The sequence below is a fragment of the Podarcis filfolensis genome (assembly GCF_964270895.1).
Source record: "Podarcis filfolensis genome assembly, chromosome: Z".
Lineage (NCBI taxonomy): Eukaryota > Metazoa > Chordata > Lepidosauria > Squamata > Lacertidae > Podarcis > Podarcis filfolensis.
In genome coordinates, this window is record NC_139617.1 from 1,508,361 (window position 1) to 1,525,340 (window position 16,980).

At 44.6% G+C, this 16,980-nt stretch overlaps 1 protein-coding gene across 1 annotated transcript in view; it reads left to right on the forward strand.

Annotated features, from left to right (window-relative positions):
- Positions 1–16,980, forward strand: part of KLHL13 (kelch like family member 13) — a 1,461,558-nt gene that overhangs the window by 493,253 nt on the left and 951,325 nt on the right. Inside the window, exon 2 of the mRNA XM_083595407.1 lies at positions 5,818–6,112. The gene's annotated coding sequence lies outside the window, so the exon portion shown is untranslated. The remainder of the gene's footprint in view (positions 1–5,817; positions 6,113–16,980) is intronic.

A 16,980-nucleotide genomic window follows, 5' to 3' on the forward strand; every position in this document is an offset into this window, starting at 1 on the left:
CCCCTCTAATGTTCCAAAGAATTCTTTGGAAATGGTCTGGCTCACGGTGTGCCAAATTGGAAGGAGGAAAGGAAATGGGACAATTTTGAAGGAAGTTGGCTGGTTTCAAAGTGAGCTGGGGTGGGAGAACTGGGAATCTTAGGGTTGCCATATTTTGAAGAGGACACTATGGTGGCCACTCAAAGCAAATAAATGCAACTTGTCGCCAATTTCACAACTGAAAAAGAGGGCACGTGGCAACCCTAATAATAATAATAATAATAATAATAATAATAATAATAATAATAATAATAAAAAAAAATAATTTTTATTTATACCCCGCCCTCCCCAGCCAAGGCCGGGCTCAGAGCGGCTTACAAGCAATAATAAAAACATGTTGAATGATTACAACTTAAAAACAAAATTAAAATACAACATTAAAATATTGAAACATTAAAATATTAAAATGTAGCCTCATCGCAGGAGGAGAAGGAAAAGAAAAAAGAAAGAGAGGGATGGTTAAGGCAGAGTGTAAGAATGCAAGAACAGCTTAGTGGCTGGCTCAGGCCAAAGAGGGCCATTTGGTCCAGCACTCTTCTCTCATAGTGGGCAACCAGGTGCCTGTGGGAAGCTTGAAAGCAGAGCCTGAGCACAACTGCACCACTGCCCATTGGTGATTCCTAGTAACTGGAGTCCAGGGTTACACTGTCTCCATCAGTGAAGGGAAAACAAGCCATCGCGGCTCACAGCCATTGATGGCCTTATCTTCTGTGAAGTTGTCTAAACCCCCTTTAAAGACATCCAAGTTGGTCACTGCCGCTGCATCTTGTGGCAGTGAGTCCCATAGCTACAGGCTACGTGACAAAGCTCTTCCTGCTCTTCATCCTGAATTCTCCAAAATATGACCCCATTCTAGTATTGTGAGAGAGACCTATCCACCTTCTTCACAGCATTCATATTTTTTTATATATTTTTTTATATATATAATATTTGCATACCACCATCCATAGATCTCAGGGCAGTGAACAATATAAAAACACAATATAAAAGCACAAAATACATAATAAAAACAATAAAAAACCCATGCAATCCAATAACCCCCTCCCCAACCTTTATTTTGCTCTTCCTTTATTATGCCCTCCCTTCCTCCCCCCCCCGCAAACTAATTTATTTTTATTATTTGAAAATTTCTATACTGCCCTTCCCCCGAGGAGCACAGGGCAATTTACAAATAAAAGCTAATGGGCTAATAGCCGTAAATAAATAAATTGTAAATTGTAAATTATTGCTGCAGGTGTCACAGGGATGTTGCTCCAGCCTTCTGATCACTTCAGCTGCCATTTTCATTGAAGACATTTTTTGAGACTTGCCTATAACACCAAACTATTAACGCATGTGTCACTAGCTTGGAATGCAGCCCCCCCATTGCAATTTGGGGGTTTTCTGATGGAGCGCCAGACACCCATCCTTCCTGCCATCTCCCAAGACAGGCATTTTTTTCTCCGTTGGCGTCTCTCTTTCTTGGCTTGAGCAGAATCCAAGCAGCTCAGCGTCATGATATCAGAGCAGGCAGGAGGAGAACGCCACCCTCACCTGCGGTTAGTTGCCCCCAACTGCAACTCAACACAGTCCACTTGGGGTTACCAGAATGCAAGCAAGAACAGGCAGGATACTCCCTTTGTGCTTCCAGCACAACACTGGAACAAAAAATCCAAAAGAATCTGGTATCAGCAGCTTTGACAGATGTTAGGTTTTTAGCTTATATGCACCAGAATGGGTTCCTTTGAATGATTCCTTTGCTGTCCATTTGGTGGAGAGCTTCCCAGCCACAGCAGATGGGGGAAGAATCTGAAATCCCTTGGAGATGTTTTTGAAGCGAGAGGCAGACATTGAGGAGCAATGGTGGGTCGTGAGAATGGTTAGCATTGAAGAGAGCCATAACTCACTTGCAGACGTGCTAAAATCTGGGTAGAGGCCCTGAGAACCAGATGCAAAGGATGTTGCCATGAGCACTTTGTGAAGTGTTGTCTTGATTTCCCAGTCCATGCACTCTCCCAGAGCCCTCTGCAAGAAACAGGATGGGGGCTCTGAACTTGAGCAGGGAAGCCAGACAACTGTAAGTAAGGTAAAGGGACCCCTGACCATTAGGTCCAGTCATGGCCGACTCTGGGGTTGCGGCGCTCATCTCGCTTTATTGGCCGAGGGAGCCGGCGTACAGCTTCCAGGTCATGTGGCCAGCAGGACTAAGCCGCTTCTGGTGAACCAGAGCAGCGCACGGAAACGCCGTTTACCTTCCCGCCGGAGTGGTACCTCTTTATCTACTTGCACTGGTGTGCTTTCAAACTGCTAGGTTGGCAGAAGCTGGGACCAAGCAACGGGAGCTCAGCCCGTCGCGGGGATTCGAACCGCTGACCTTCTGATTGGCAAGTCCTAGGCTCTGTGGTTTAACCCACAGCGCCACTTGCGTCCCTAGACCACTGTAGAAAAGGCAATAATGCTGCAGGAATGGGAGCCAGCCTTCAAACACCTCCTCTGGGCCCATGAGAATGATGGTGATGAATATGATGTTTTACTTGTTATATTTAGCTGTCATCTTTTCACATCCAGAAGAGTGTCCCGAAGCAACTTGTAGCATAAAAGATCCTCAAAGCTGAATCCTGAAAAGATGGCTCTGTTGTGTGTCACATGTTTCCATGTCCTGCCTCTAGGGATATGGACTCTCCTGGATGGGGTTTTACTTCTCCCGGAGGCCTGCAGTTTGGGGATGTTCCAGGCAGTGGTGAAGCTTCATGCTCCAGCACCGGGGGGGGGGGAGCAAGCAGGGGTGGGGCTGGCATCCGTCCCGGGGGTGGGACGCACCACCTGCAGGGGTGTGGCATGCATCCTGGGGGCGGGGCACGCCGCCTGCAGGGATGTGGTGCCCAGCACAGGCAGGGCGGCGGCAGCCACGATGGCACCCTACCGGGATCAAACTGCCAGGGGCAGTGCGCTCCTCCCACACCCTGCAGTCGTTCCAGGGTCCCACACTGTCAGCGAAGACTCAAGTGGCCTCGGTGGCAAGGAGAGTCTTTTTTCATCTCCTGCTCATTCACCAGCTTCTGGACAGAGACAACCTGTTACAATGCAATGTACATTCTTGAAGGCAACTCAGAAACTTCACAATGCAGTGGACACAGATTCTTGTCCAAAATGCAGTGGGCAAATTACTGCTTAGGGTTCCATTTCGATCTCATATAGTCCCCGATGTAAAACAGCTGCACTGGTTGTCAGTTCATTTTCAGGCCCAATTCAAGGTACTCCCATTAGAGTTTTAAGCCCTAAACAACTCAGGCCACAAACCCCTGAAAGAATGTCTCCTTCTCTACAGATCCGCTCTACTGTTAAATTCAGCAGAGGGGGCTCTTGGTTGTTTCCCCAAAATATGCCTCCAAAATATGCCCCCAAAGAATCCTGGGAAATACGAAGGACGTTGAGAGGAGATACTCCCATACCCTCAGAGAGCTCCAGTTCCCAGAGCTCCCTGCGAAAGAGGGATTAATTGTTAAAAGCACACTTGGAAGGAGAATAGGGGGATTTCTCTGTGGGGAGAATAGGGGCCTCCTAACAACTCTCAGCCCCCCAAACAAGCTACACTTCCCAGTGTTCCTTGAGAGAAGCAACTGAGTGCTTAAAGTGACTTTAAATACATATTCTTCAATCAAAATATTCAAAACAGGTTCACAATGAAGCATGCAAAGTAAGAATATTTGCATAGATTTCATGTACATGCCATTTCCTCCTGGTTCAAATTTATATTTTGTAATTTGTAGTTATAAACAACAACAACGGGAACAGATCCTTTCCCTAGCGGGATTATTATCCTGGGTAACCAAGCATATTGTTCACACCATTCTTAATTGCCAATCTTTAAAATATTGTTAGTATGAATAATTCTGCCTTTTCAGGGGCGACTGGGTGGGAGATACTCTTTATCTGTATCAGTTGTAGACTGCCGAGTAGGCTGTCCTGGGGAATATTTCACTCACTGTTCCTGTGATACTTTCCTGAGATACTATCAGTTTGTGGAGAGTCAGATTGTTGAGTTTGTTTTAGATTCACTGGAGTGTTGTCAAGGGTCAGGCATTCTGAGAAATGCAAATCCCTACCTGCCAAATCGGGGGGGGGGGATCCATTATGTTTTTTTTTTTAATGAAATATTTATTAGGATTTTCAAATTCAATACAAAAGAAATCAAAAAGAACAAAAAATACAAAAAAAGAAAAAAAGAAAAATTTAAAAACACATAAAATTTACAGTTCCATATTTTCATTACCATATTTCCCAGACTTCCCCACACTTCCCCTTCTTGCATTCCAATTCAAGTTGTTTGTTCAACAAGTTCTTATCCCCAATTTTTAACCTTTTTATATTTAATTCATTTTTTTAACTTATTTTAACTTATAAACATCAATATTTGTACCTCAATACACAGATCTTTTTCCTAAAGTCCACCCTAATTCCATTCCACGAGTTTCCCAATTTTCATATTAATAACCAAACAAAGAAAAAAAAAAGAAGACAGATCATAATTATACACCCTTTGGATTCTCATACCCCACCACCCCCTTTCCCGGTTTCGATCCCCAACAAATGTCCAGTCTTAATCTTCTATCAGCCTGGAGATCTCACGTCCGAGGCTCTTAATTCTCTCTCAGTTCCTCTCTGCCGGTTTTTTTGATAGTCCTTAATATTAAACTCCAAATTTTGGAGGAGCTCTGTCTCAATAAAGTCTAAATTTCTTCCAGCCAGACCTCCATACTTAAAAGCAAGGTCCAAAAGTCCAATTGTCACCAAGACTCCAGCTTCCACTTTAATCAAATTTGTAATCCATAGATCTTCAGGTCTCCACACAAAGGAATCTCCCCATTCTTCCTTCACCAATTTAAACCAGAATTTCATCATCCAGTACTTGTTTTCCTTTGTAATCATCCTGTCAGGCCTTTGGTTTGATTTCTTGTTTCCCTTTTTGAGCATGATGTCCGGCCTCTGGCTCTCCTTTGTCATTTGCAAGGTTACAGCTCCTCCTTCCTTCTCCTCAGGAACAACCTGTATCTCTTTCTCCACACTTTCAGAATTCTCAAAGTCCTCTTTTTGTCCAGCTGCATGGGCTTCCTGAGTCAAGTCCTTATCAAGTTCCGTAATGTTATTTACTTTTGAACTCAAGGTTGTTACATTTGTAGACAAAACCTCAATTTGGCCTTGTAACTTTCCCAGGAGAACAAATATTCTGTCCAGCCCAGCCTGAATTTTCCCTTTTCCAGCCATTTTTGTAGTGTCCCAAATCCTCCTCTAGGGGGATTTAGTAACTTAGTATTCTTTCCAGTTAAAATCCAAAAGTCAGGTTAATTTGTATCAGTTCTTACTTATTTTCAACAAAATATAACCAAGTTGCAACAACTGTATCCAGCAGAGACAGCAGAAACAAAGATCTCTTTTTCCTTTTTGACAGCTAAATTTGACAGCTGTCAAACTTCTCTATGTCTCCTCAGCAGGCTCTCTCGCGGATCACTCCCGGGTCCGGGGGGGGGGTGGAACTTCAACTCTCAAAATTAACTCTTATCCTCCAGCACAATTTCTTATACTTGTATCGCCAAATCGTGAAATTAATATCTCTTATCGAAAAGACGATTCTCTCGACTTTAGTTAACTAGTCCTTGCTTTAGATCTTTTACAAGGCGGGGAGGCGGACTTCCTGTTTGCACCTTCCCCGATCGTGCCAAATTCCAAAATATTTTCCTTAAAAAGTCCAATTTCCGTACTAATCACGGGTTGTTACTTTTAGGGTCCGATTGTTCACAGGAAGAAGTCAGCGCCCTCCGACCATGGCTCGCGGCTTCACTCCCCAGGAGAAGCAGTCGACTCTCAGCACCGCGCCACTCACCCCGTCCCCCGTTCCAAAGCCTTTAAAAAGGCTTCTTCACGGGTCGGGGGGGACCCAAATGGTGCCCGCCGAGTCACCAAGTTCACAGGCTTCCCCGCCTGTGATTTCTAAGGGTCCCCGCGTTGCCGCAGCAGCAAGACCCCACTCCTGAAGAGCCGATTCCCTCCGGAGCTCGGAGGGAATCCGCCATTAGCCGTTCGCGCTAACCCGGAAGTGGGGGGGGGAATCCATTATGGATCCCATAGTCCATTATGGAAGCTTAAAAGTTGCCTCTTTGCACACGTGTAAACAAGCCTCCACTTGGAATATGTTCACAAAATGATTTGTTAATTGACAGGCATATTTTCCAAAAATTATAAACCTATCTGTCGATTCCATCTGGAATATTGTCATCCTGGGCTCCTTTGGGTGGAAGGGGAAGGATATGATTTTTTTAATTAGACAAATAAAAACTAAATGTAGGTGGGAAGAACCAGAGGGATTAGAACATGCCTTCAGAAGTTAATGCATTTTGGCTTTTATAAGGCACAATTTAAAGGAATTTAAAGAACTTCCTGACAGTAAGAGCTGTTCGACAGTGGAATTTGCAGCCAAGGAGTGTGGTGGAGTCTCCTTCTTTGGAGGTCTTTAAGCAGAGGCTTGACAACCATATGTCAGGAGTGCTCTGATGGTGTTTCCTGCTTGGCAGGGGGTTGGACTCGATGGCCCATGTGGTCTCTTCCAACTCTATGATTCTATGATTCTATGATTCTATGATTCTAAAGGAAACTTAACCAACGAGTCTTGTCATCATCTGCATATTGATGGACACCCAGCCCAAACCCCCTGATGATCTCTCCCAGCGGCTTCATATAGATGTTAAAAAGCATGGGGGAGAGGACAGAACCCTGAGGCACCCCACAAGTGAGAGCCCAGGGGTCTGAACACTCATCCCCCACCACCACTTTCTGAACACGGCCCAGGAGGAAGGAGCGAAACCACTGTATAACAGTGCCCCCAGCTCCCAGCCCCTCTAGACGGTCCAGAAGGATGTTATGGTCGATTGTATCAAAGGCCGCTGAGAGATCCAGCAGAACTGGGAAACAGCTCTCACCTTTGTCCCTAGCTCGCCGGAGATCATCAACCAGCGCGACCAAGGCAGTTTCGGTCCCATGATGAGGCCTGAATCCCGATTGGAAGGGATCCAAATGGTCCACATCCTCCAGGTGTGCCTGGAGTTGTTCAGCAACCACTCGCTCAATCACCTTGCCCAAGAATGGAAGATTTGAGACTGGGCGATAGTTGGCCATACTAGCCGGCTCTAAAGATGGTTTTTTAAAGAAGCGGTTTAATGACCGCCTCTTTCAGCGGATCTGGGAATGTTCCCTCACAGAGGGAAGCATTCACCACCCCGCAGAGCCCAACGCCCAGCCCTTCCCGGCTTGCTTTTATTAGCCAGGATGGGCAAGGATCAAGGAGACAGGTGGTTGGTTTCACGCGTCCAAGCAGCCTGTCCACATCCTCAGAGGTACCAGATTGAAACTGATTCCATGCAACTTGACCAGACAGGGCTCTAGCACTCTCCCACCCCAGCCCTGCTCCCACGGTGGTGTCTACCTCCTTCCGAATATGAGTGACTTTATCTGCAGGAGATCTTGGGGTCTTTACAAGGCCCCGGTGGTAAAGGTGGTTCCATTAAATTGTGAACCACCTGAAAGAGTCTCCTGCTACTATTTTCTGCAGATGCAATAGAGGCGGTGAAGAAAGTCTTCTTCGCCGTTGCTATCGCCACTTGGTAGGCTCGACATTGAGCTTTAACCCGCGTCCGGTGAGATTCAGAATGAGTTATCCGCCGCCGGCGCTCTAGCCGTCTCAGTGATAGTTTCATTGCCCTCAGATCCATGGAAAACCATGGGGCTGTCGGGATCCATGCAATCGGAGAGGGCACTTCGGAGCCAAAGAGTCAATAGTCCTGTCTAACTGCACATTCCAGCGGGCCACCAGGGAATCAGCTGAAAGGCCATCAACATGGGATAAAGCATCCCCTACCACTCTCTGGAAACCATTTGGATCCATTAAGTAGCGGGGGCGGACCATCCAAATCTGTCCCACCTCCCTGCAGAGGGGAAGGGTCGCGGAGAAGTCCAGTTGCACCAGGAAGTGATCTGACCATGGCACTTATTTTGTATCACTTTTACTTAGTGTCAGATCAATTTAGAAATATGGTCAAACCTGAAGCTATCATTGCTAGGCCGAATTGCTGCGATAAAAATGAATGTATTGCCAAGGACGCTGTTTTTGTTTCAAACATTGCAAATTTTGGATAAAATGGAGTGTTTCAAGAAGTGGCAGAGAGATATCTCTAGATTTGTCTGGCAGGACAAGAAGCCTCGAATAAAATTCAAGATGTTAACTGATGCTAAAGAAAGAGGTGGATTTGCCCTGCCAGACTTAAAACTTTATTATGAATCAGCCGCTTTTTGCAGGCTGAGAGAATGGATGCTTCTTGAGAACACTGACGTGCTGGATCTAGAATCATAGAATCATAGAATCATAGAATCATAGAATCATAGAATCATAGAGTTGGAAGAGACCACAAGGGCCATCGAGTCCAACCCCCTGCCAAGCAGGAAACACCATCAGAGCACTCCTGACATATGGTTGTCAAGCCGCTGTTTAAAGACCTCCAAAGAAGGAGACTCCATCACACTCCTTGGCAGCAAATTCCACTGTCAAACAGCTCTTACTGTCAGGAAGTACTTCCTAATGTTTAGGTGGAATCTTCTTTCTTGTAGTTTGGATCCATTGCTCCATGTCCGCTTCTCTGGAGCAGCAGAAAACAACCTTTCTCCCTCCTCTATGTGACATCCTTTTATATATTTGAACATGGCTATCATATCACCCCTTAACCTCCTCTTCTCCAAGCTAAACATGCCCAGCTCCCTTAGCCGTTCCTCATAAGGCATCGTTTCCAGGCCTTTGACCATTTTGGTTGCCCTCCTCTGGACACGTTCCAGTTTGTCAGTGTCCTTCTTGAACTGTGGTGCCCAGAACTGGACACAGTACTCCAGGTGAGGTCTGACCAGAGCAGAATACAGTGGCACTATTACTTCCCTTGATCTAGATGCTATACTCCTATTGATGCAGCCCAGAATTGCATTGGCTTTTTTAGCTGCCGCGTCACACTGTTGGCTCATGTCAAGTTTGTGGTCAACCAAGACTCCTAGATCCTTTTCACATGTACTGCTCTCAAGCCAGGTGTCACCCATCTTGTATTTGTGCCTCTCATTTTTTTTGCCCAAGTGCAATACTTTACATTTCTCCCTGTTAAAATTCATCTTGTTTGTTTTGGCCCAGTTCTCTAATCTGTCAAGGTCGTTTTGAAGTGTGATCCTGTCCTCTGGGGTGTTAGCCACCCCTCCCAGTTTGGTGTCATCTGCAAATTTGATCAGGATGCCCTTGAGTCCATCATCCAAGTCATTGATAAAGATGTTGAATAAGACCGGGCCCAAGACAGAACCCTGTGGCACCCCACTAGTCACTCTTCTCCAGGATGAAGAGGAACCATTGATGAGCACCCTTTGGGTTCGGTCAGTCAGCCAGTTACAAATCCACTGAGTGGTAGCATAGTCAAGACCGCATTTTACCAGCTTCTTTACAAGAATATCATGGGGCACCTTGTCAAATGCCTTGCTGAAATCAAGGTAGGCTACATCCACTGCGTTCCCTTCATCTACCAGGCTTGTAATTCTGTCAAAAAACAAGATCAGGTTAGTCTGACATGACTTATTTTTCAGAAATCCATGCTGACTATTGGTGATCACAGCATTCCTTTCTAGGTGCTCACAGACTGTTGGCTTAATGATCTGCTCCAGAATCTTCCCTGGTATTGATGTCAGACTGACTGGGCAGTAATTATTTGGGTCCTCTCTTTTCCCCTTTTTGAAAATAGGGACAACATTTGCCCTCCTCCAGTCTGCCGGGACTTCGCCTGTTCTCCAGGAATTCTCAAAGATGACTGCCAGTGGTTCTGAGATCACATCTGCCAGTTCTTTTAATACTCTTGGATGCAGTTCATCTGGCCCTGGAGACTTGAATACATCTAGACTAGCCAAGTATTCTTGTACTATCTCCTTAGTTATTCTGGGCTGTGTTTCCTCTGCTGAATCATTTGCTCCAAATTCTTCAGGTCGGGCATTGTTTTCTTTATCGGAGAAGACTGAGGCAAAGAAGGCATTGAGGAATTCAGCCCTTTCTGTGTCCCCTGTTTGCATTTCACCATCTTCTCCTCTGAGTGACCCCACTGTTTCTTTGTTCTTCCTTTTGCTACGAACATACCCATAAAAGCCTTTTTTGTTGCTTTTAACCTCTCTAGCAAGCCTGAGTTCATTCTGTGCTTTAGCTTTTCTGACTTTGTGTCTACACGTGCTGGCTATTTGTTTGAATTCCTCTTTGGTGGTTTCCCCCCTTTTCCATTTTTTGTACACATCCTTTTTTAATCTTAACTCAGTTAAAAGTTCTTTAGATAGCCACCCTGGCTTCTTTAGGCACCTTCCATGTTTCCGTCTCATTGGTATTGCCTGAAGTTGTGCTTTTACTATCTCCCTCTTAACAAGCTCCCAGCCATCATGAACTCCCTTTCCTTTTAGTATTACTGTCCATGGGATCTCACCCAGCACTTCCCTAAGTTTTATGAAGTCGGCTTTCTTAAAGTCAAGAAATTGAGTCCTAGTATGCTTGGCTGCTCCTTTCCGCTGTATAGTAAACTTCAGAAGAGCATGATCACTCGCGCCTAATGATCCTTCCACTTCTACCCCACTAACCAGGTCATCAACATTGGTTAGGACCAGATCTAAAATGGCTGTTCCTCTTGTTGCTTCTCCCACTTTCTGGACAATGAAGTTGTCTGCAAGGCCAGTGAGGAATCTGTTTGACCTTATGCTCTTGGCTGAGTTTGACATCCAACAAATATCCGGGTAATTGAAGTCCCCCATTACTACTATCTCCCTTCCTTTTGCATGCTTGGCCATCTGTTCCAGGAAGGCATCATCTATGTCCTCCATTTGGCTTGGGGATCTATAGTAAACTCCCACAATGAGGTCACTGTTATTCTTCTCTCCCTTAATTTTGACCCAAATGCTCTCACTTTGGCTTTGAGGTTCTAAATCTTGGATCTCTTCACAGGTATACACATCCCTGACATATAATGCCACTCCTCCTCCTTTCTTGTCTGGTCTGTTTCTCTGAAATAGATTGTATCCCTCCATTATTACATTCCAATCGTGGGACTTATCCCACCAGGTTTCAGTGATGCCTATTATGTCATATTTAGTTTGCTGTACCAAGAGCTCAAGCTCATCTTGTTTATTTCCCATGCTTTGTGCATTAGTGTACAGACATTGAAGTCCATTAATCATTCCCCCGTGTCTCTTATTTAAGGATTTTTTCCTGCCACCACTAGGTCTGCGTGCTGTTTGCTCCATTTGGTCTTTGACATTTGGATGATCATCTTCATCAATTGATAGACTCCTACCTTCAGGAGCACTGTCTCCCTCCCCCACATTAGACAGTTTAAAGCCCTCCTGATGAGGTTTCTGAGATTTTTGGCAAAAACATTCCTCCCAACCGTTGTGAGGTGCAGCCCATCGCTTGCCAGAAGTCCATCTTCAAGAAACTGCATTCCGTGATCTAAGAATCCAAACCGTTCCTGTTTACACCATTTGCAAAGCCAGTTGTTCACTTCCACTATTTTTCCCTCTCTCCCTGGGCCACATCGTTCAACTGGGAGGACAGATGAGATGACAATTTGTGCATTTAATTGCTTCAATTTCCTGCCCAGAGCCTCGTAATCTTTTTTGATCTTCTGGAGGCTATTGCTTGCAGTGTCATTGGTTCCCACATGAACCAAGAGGAAGGGGTATTTGTCAGTGGGTTTTATGATTCCTTGCAGTCGTTCAGTTACATCTTGGATCTTAGCCCCGGGGAGACAGCACACTTCCCGAGACATCTTGTCAGGCCCACAGATCACTGCTTCTGTTCCCCTCCGTGGGGAATCCCCTATCACCACTACACGCCTCCTCTTAGGTCTGGTCGGGGTTCTTCCATGAGCTGTCCGTTCCACGGTCGCCTGCACATTCCCTGAGGACTGACTTTGCTGCTCGTCTTCACATACCTGATCGACTGTAATGAGGGAGAGATCCTCAAATGGAGTCTGCTCTTCGTCTTCCATGCTAGGGGAAAAGACCTCAAAGCGATTGTGTATTTCTAAACAATCAGAGCGAACCCTGGGCCTCCTACTTAAAGGCTTTATCAATGTTTTTGGGTGGCATGCATATCTGTGGTATGATAAGGTCAAAGCACATAAAGCGTTTAAAAACCATATTGTCAGAAAAGCACTGTTTAATGTTTGGATAAGATATAAGGACTTGCTTGAAAATAAAACCCCAAGGTGGTTGTCACCAATGGAAGCGAAGGCTCAGAAAAAGCTCAATATGGAGGCCAAATGGCCGAAATATTGGGAAATTTTGGAACAAGAGGGAGACAGATTAAAACTGCAGAGTTTTGAAAAATTAAAAAATAGAGTGCGAGATTGGCTTCATTATTACCAGATAATGGAGGCATTTAACTTGGACAAAAAGATTGGCTTCCAGGTGGAAAAATCAAAATTGGAAACAGAACTGCTAGATCCTAAAATTAAGAACTTGTCAAGAATGTATAACTTGCTGTTGAAATGGAATACTCAGGATGAAATGGTGAAATCTGCTATGATTAAATGGGCACAAGATGTTGGACACAATATTATGATGGCTGACTGGGAACAGTTATGGACCACAGGTATGAAGTTCACGGCATGTAATGCCTTAAGAGAGAATATAATGAAAATCATCTACAGGTGGTACATGACACCAGTCAAGCTTGCAAAAATCTACCATTTGCCCGATAATAAATGTTGGAAATGTAAAGAGACTGAAGGTACATTCTTTCACCTTTGGTGGACATGCCCAAGGATTAAGACTTTCTGGGAGATGATCTATAATGAAATGAAAAAGGTATTTAAATATACCTTTTTGAAGAAACCAGAGGCCTTTCTCCTGGGCATGGTCGGCCAATTGGTGTTAGAGAAGGATAGAACTTTCTTTATGTATGCTACAACAGCAGCAATAATACTTATTGCAAAGTACTGGAAGACACAAGATCTACGCACCCGGGAAGAATGGCAGATGAAGGTGATGGACTACATGGAACTGGCGGAAATGACTGGCAGAATCCGAGACCAGGGAGAAGAGTCGGTGGAGGAAGATTGGAAGAAATTTAAAGACTATTTACAGAAACATTGTAAAATGAATGAATGTTAGAAGGATGTTGGAATGATGTTATGTGGCTTTAGCAGAAATGATACAAAGGATTTGGGAAAAACTGACTGTTAATTGGTGAAAGGAGGGAAAGTAAAGTTACATTATACTAAGATAAATTACAGGACTAAAATTTGAAAAGATGGAAAGGATTTGCTGAAATAGATAATCGAACTAGAATACAAAAAAGGGAGGTGTGAGGAGGTCAAGGAAATAAGCTAATGAAAGATAAGTAATGGGAAGATTTGTTGTATTTTTCTTTGTGTTTTTTTTTGTTTAATGGATTTTATTTTTCTGTTTTTTCTTTTTTATCTCATCCTTTTTTCTTTACTTATTGTGATGTGTTGTATTGTTTTTTGTTTAAAATAATGTTTTTTACTCTTTCTTTTTGTAACCCTTAAAACTTTAATAAATATTATTTAAAAAAAAATACTTAGTGTCAGATCACTCACATCACTAGAGGTGAACACCAGGTCTAAGGCATGTCCGTGACTATGAGTTGGGCCACACTTATTCAGGGAGAGCCCCATGGAGGCCAGGCTTTCCACGAAGTCCTGAGCAGCCCCTTGTAAGGTCGTGTCGGCATGGATGTTAAAATCCCCTAGGACAACCAAGCAAGGTGTCTCCAGGAGAACATCCGCCACAACCTGAAGCAGCTCAGGCAGGGAATCCTTGGTGCAGCGGGGAGGTCGGTACACCAAAAGGAATCCTGTACTGCCCCTATTGCCCAACTTCCAGAACATGCACTCAGAAAACTGGGTCTTCCCAATAGGATGCCGGGTGCAAACTAGTGACTTCCTAAAAATCACTGCAACCCCCCCTCCCCGCCCACAAGGCCTGGATTGCTGTGCGTAAGAGAAACCTGGTGGACAAGCAGCGGCAAGGACAGGCCCATCTGCTTCATCCAACCAAGTCTCTGTCATGCATGCCAGGTCAAGTCTTCCATCCACGATCAAGCCATGGATGGCAGTGGTCTTATGAATCATTGACCTAGCACTACACAGCAACACCTTCAGGTCATGTGGGTTTCCCTTGTTGATTCCAGTATCCATCCGGTCAAGGCCAGACAGACCGGAGGCAGGGATAGTCCTCAAACAACGACTAAACCTGCCTCCTCGGTAATGACATGGTCTGGTCTTAGCGTAACTCCTCCTCCTGCCCATGATCACCAAGATCAGATGTCCCAGTGCCTCTCCCCTTGTGGAACTTGCCCCAGCCATCTTGTTGGCTGGGGCCCCACTCCCCGGCAGCCCTGATCCCACCCCTTAAAAACAAAACGCAAACTATACAGCAACCAATAAAACAACAAAAAACAAAAACAGAACAATTATATTAAAAATAATCCCCAACCAAATATCCATAACACCCACCCACCCCCAACAAAGCAAAAAATGAAAAAAGAAATAAAAATTTAAAATGCCACCGACTGCTTGAGGACATTTTAAAACACATTAACCACTTGGAACTGGGAAGCAATGGCAGAACAACTTCCCACACTTCCCCCAAAGTTTGTTCCAAGTAAGGGCCTGGGCCACGCCCCCTGGGCCAGTTGGAAGAGGCCTTGGAAGGGAGCAGGCCCTGCAGTCCTCCCCACAGCCGATGGTCCAAGGCCTCACGGCAGCAGGAGTCCCTTTATAGCTGAGAAAGAGGGCCTGGGCCACGCTCCCTGGGCCAGTTGGAAAAGGCCCTGGAAGGGAGCAGGCCCTGCAGTCCTCACCCAGCCGCTGAGAAGAAATGAGCCATCTTCTTCTCTTTCAACTTGAATGCCGAGGTAGTACTGGACTTCTCCAAGTTCCTTGACCTCCACTTCTTTGCTAAGATGTTTTACAATTTGCGCATAGTCTGTTTCATTTGCTGTAACAATAATCGTCATCAACAAATGCTAAAACATGAGAATTGTCCATTACTTGGCTTACTGTATAAACACTTGTCAGCATGGCTTTCCTTGTACCCAAGCTGTGTCAGCAGTCTATGCAACTTTTGGTTCCAGGCTCTAGCAGGCTGCTTGAGTCCATAAAGTCCCTTTTGCAGTTTGCACCCTAAATGTGCCTCATGTGGTTTTACAAAACCTTTGAGTTGACGCATATAAATCTCTTCCGTAATCTGTTTGTGAAGAAAGGCAGTAGCAATGTCAATGTGTTTCATCTGCATTTGCCCGGAGGCTGCGATGCTCAGAAGCATCCTCACACTGCTGTACCTCACAGTTGGTGCAAAGACCTCATCATAATCTTCACCATAGTGTTCCACTTCTCCTTCTGCCCCCTTCTTAACCTTAAACACCACTTAATTCCAATTGCTTTCTTGCTGTGAGGTAGCTCAGGTCCAGGTCTTGTTCTGATGCGGTGCATGCATCTCCTCCTGCGCGGCCTTCCTCCAGAGACTGGCTTGTGCAGCTGGGATCTCCTATATCTCTTCCCATGTGGAAGGTTCCTGTGGAAACGCTGACCCTGCGAAGTAGGACAGTCGTACTGGTGGGATACCTTTTTTTTGGTTCTGGATACCTTTTTTTGGTTCTTTCCCTCTTTTGACTGAAAAGGGAGGGGTTTCTTTGTTTTGGGTACTCTGCAGTTCTTAGCAGTGTTCTTGCAACAGAAGCAAACTACTCTTTTCTGTGTTCCTTTGGGCCTTGCAAACTGCCTGGACACATAATTGCTCTCTTTGCTTCTAACATTTCTTTCTGGAGACTCAGTTCTGCCTCTGCATTCCTGCCTCAAATGTGGTCAGGTTTCTCATAGTTAGACCTTCTTTATGATCCATTATTGAAACAAAAGCATAAAATTTTCGTCCTAAAGATGATAGCAGAAAATAATTCATTTCCTCATCAAAAGGCCTAAGAGTCAATTCAATTTTCTGAATAATTGCTGTAAATTGGTTCATATGCTTTGTGAATTCATCTTCAGAATTCATCCTGAGTCTGGTTAACTCACGTATTAACATTCTGTAGGAGCTCTTCATGGTGTCTCCAAACATGCTCTATATCACTTAAAATTTGAGATGCACTATCCTCGGAATCTATCATTGAGAGGAGTTCATTGCGAAGCCCATTCAAAATGATGAATCTGGCTTTACTGTTCTTTTCATTATCTTGGCTAAATCACCCTCACTTGTGCCTGTAGGTTGAGGGCTTGTTACAGCATCCAGGACTCCTTTTGCACCTAGAACGCTATTAAGAGTTGCTTCCAGTGTACAAAATTGTTCATTTAAGCCCAGTCATGCCTTGGCCTAGGTCACTATCAAAAGCTACACTAGCCATCTCCAAAATCCAGAATGTGAACTATCCCTATAACAATGTGAACTATCCCATAAGGGAAATAGTCTCAAGTGGCTGCGATTCAGCAGTCACTTCTCCTAACTCTTAGGAACACAAAAAATGGAGAACAAAAAAGGCAGAGGCCATGTGCTCATCTGTCCAAGAACAGACCACACCCACACTAAGTCACATGCAAAGGAAGTCTGTCCCAGCTCAGGAGGAACTAGCAAGTTTTCTCCTGAGTGATACATTGCATGTACATTGTGGGAATGTTGTATTTGACTGTAATACATTTTTACATCCCACACGTTTAGGGTTCTCTCTCTCTCTTGCAAACGTAAATTCAGTTCTCCACATTCCAACAGCAATTTGCTTTTTTTTAAAAGCGGAAACCTTGTGAAAATTCATCCACATTTTAGTGCATGTTTCTCCTAATAAACACACTTTTTAATTCAATTTTGATATACACAGTTTTGCAAGCAATGTCCCCTGCATGTTAT